Below are 2970 nucleotides of genomic sequence, written 5' to 3'. Positions count from 1 at the left end.
GGGGAGGGCGGAAAGAGACAAGGAATGGATCCAAGGGATAGACTGGCCCAAGAACCAACTAGGAGAGTTAGGTTCTGGAACTCCCAGGACTATTTTGCTGGAAAAAAGGAAACCTGCATTCCAGAGACTGGGTTCTCGGAAGGTTTGAGTCTAAGAAAAAATATCTTTTTATACATGTTTTCTCACTTTCTGGGCTTTGCTTGACCAGGTCATGGTAAAATGGGAACATCTACCATGTTTTAATTTGGTGAGAAACACTCATCAGAAATGACAATCTGATTTTTGTCTCTAAAAGAAATTTCATTTTAAGATCCTATTTTGTAAAACTTTGCCGACCTGTAAGAGATTTTCCGTTTGTTGTGCTAGGGCATTCTACAAATCAGAAAATCCTTGAATTATCAAACAAAGGCTTATTTGCCTAAATTACCATGTGGGCCTAACATGAAGAAGTGGGTTTGTTTTGAGTCTTTGTGCATTTAGTGACCTGCGGTATTGTGATAAATGCCATTGCCTAAAACTATGCAGTAGGAAGCTTGGGCACCATCTGTGTTTGTTTCTGTAGGAGCAGTAACTGCCTAGAGAAAAATCTGATGCTCATTTCAAAGATGCAGTATAAACAAAATTCAAGATGATGCTTTCACATAATTATTCCACCTTTCATTTACATAGTACTTTACGCATCTCAAAGTGATCTGATGTGCTTTCATTGAATGGTTCTTCACAGGACTTGTGGAAGCTGGGTATGGGCTTCAGAAAGATATAAAAGCTCAACCAGGAACAAAAACTGAAATTAGGAGTCTTTTAGGAGAACACTGTAAGAAACCATGTAGTCTCATCTCCCATTGATATTAATAGAAAATACTTATTGAGCACCTTCTCTGTGCCCGCACTTTTTAAAGTATATCACATATATTAACTCATTTAATCATCAGAACAATTCTATGAAGTAGGTATTCTTATGTTATCATTTTAAGGATAGACTAAGGCAAAGGGAGGTTAAGTCACAATTAGTAAGATATGAACCTTAACAGTCTAACAAAATACTGTCTCAAGCAGTGTCTTCTTTAAATATATACTCAGAAAGCTAAGCAACAAACTTCATCACAGAGACGTATATGTTATATTGAGTGTCTTCTAACATATGCATGTAACTCAGTGGTGTGCTGGGAAACTGGCTCACTGGCTCTCTGAAAAAAAAAAAAGCCTTGATGATGATTTGTGCCCCCCCCCAATTTACATATTGGAATCCTTTCCTAATGCCCAATGGAATGGTGTTAGAAAAGGGAGCCTTTGGGAGGTGACTATGTCATGAAGGTGGTGTCCTCTTGAATGGAGTTCATGAGATCCCACAGAGCTCCCTAAAAGAGATCCCACAGAGCTCCCTTAAAGAGATCCCACAGAGCTCCCTAGCTACTTCAGCCATATGAGGATACAAGAAGAAGTCTGCAGCCTAGAAAAAGGCCCTTGTTTGACCATGCTGGCACCCTGATCTCAGACTTCCAGAACTATGAGAAATAAATATATGTTGTTTATAAGACACCCAGCCTATGGCATTTTGTTATAACACCTCAGACAAAGACATAGCATTTGCCAATTTCGATGGTATAAGTACTCCCAGCAGCATCCACTTCAAGCTACCAGAGTGAAGCCACTGAGTGCCTAGTTGAGACGAAAGCCAACAGTTCATTATCTCCCGAAGGGTTCCAGACTGCAAGAGGGCACAGGCCAGTCTGAGGGACTCCCCTTCCCCCGAGTGCAAAAATTTTTGTGCGTCATTTTTCAGCCCATCTATAATAATAAAAGCATACTATGCTAATTAGACCAGACAGCCAAATGTCCTTCTAGACATCCTTCTGGACAACCTTCCGGATGAAGCCAGGGCTGCAAAGGCTGATCCCCTTGCACGAATTTCATGCATCAGGCCTCTAGTATGGTTACTAAGATACCAGTTAGCAATTTGGAAGGCTTGGGTTCTGGTCTAAATAAGAATTTCATGTGTCTCCTACAGAGTATGATCACCTCAAGAGTTCATTCATTAGTCCTTCAGGGAGGAGTGGCCACTTGTGTAACCTCATTAGCCAAACAGTGTTAACCAAACCAGACACATGGGGAGAGCCAACAAGGACTTCCCTTGAGTGGCACCGAGGCTGAGCTCAGGCATCCAGTACTCTGGCAGTGGCTTTTGCCCAAGCTCCCTCTTCCGTATCCTCTCTGTTCTTTCTCTACTATCAACAGAGTATTTTTCTTTATTGTTAAAGCTGCATCACCACTAAAAACGCTTTACAAACCCATGTCCACAGCCACTCACTACAGGATGCCTTCCTCCTTTATCCTCCAAAACACATAGATGAATAGCACAATCAAAGCTTTCTGTCATCAGCTCAGCATACTCTTTTTTCCATATGTGTTTTGTTTTCCTTCCATTCTTTGTTCTTCCTATCATTCCTTCTTCCTCAAGAACCTGTTTTGAAAAGTATTATGAAATCCCACTGGGGAGGATATGAATATCTCCTAACATTTCTTCTACAACATCAACAACAAAAAGTTAGGGAAGTTTGGCTTGGTTGGGGCTGGGTAGAGGTAATACAGTAAGACAAAGTTTTTGGTGATCTTTTTGACAGTCATGCCTTTAAAAATCCCTATTACAACAAACCAAACAAAAACAAATAATCCCATTCCATAAAAATGCAGGTCAGCAGATCGAACCTGGGAAAGTGTGGGAAGCCTTGTGCCTCCCATTGACAGGATGGCAATTGCGTGCTCCTCCCTCTGGAAAGACTGGCCTGAGAAGAGGGATTTGCCAGCTGTTCTGGGCATAAACATCGATGGAGAAGGCCCCTTGCAGCTCCTTTGCCTTTTCCACATTTCTTCTTTCCCTTCAATCTTTTATTTCTCTTTATTTCATTATTTCCCCCCATCACCATTGTACCTCCATCCACTCTCCTTCCCCCTTTAGTCTTTATAGGGAAA

At 41.3% G+C, this 2970-nt stretch overlaps 1 long non-coding RNA gene across 1 annotated transcript in view; it reads right to left on the bottom strand.

Moving 5' to 3' along the window:
• The window catches only part of LOC107182007, a 28289-nt gene that overhangs the window by 23757 nt on the left and 1562 nt on the right, over positions 1–2970 (bottom strand). The window lies entirely within an intron of this gene.

This window comes from Myotis davidii, unplaced genomic scaffold (assembly GCF_000327345.1).
Source record: "Myotis davidii unplaced genomic scaffold, ASM32734v1 scaffold334, whole genome shotgun sequence".
NCBI classification, from domain to species: domain Eukaryota; kingdom Metazoa; phylum Chordata; class Mammalia; order Chiroptera; family Vespertilionidae; genus Myotis; species Myotis davidii.
The sequence above is the reverse complement of the archived record's forward strand: the minus strand, read 5'-3'. Positions and strand labels throughout refer to the sequence as shown.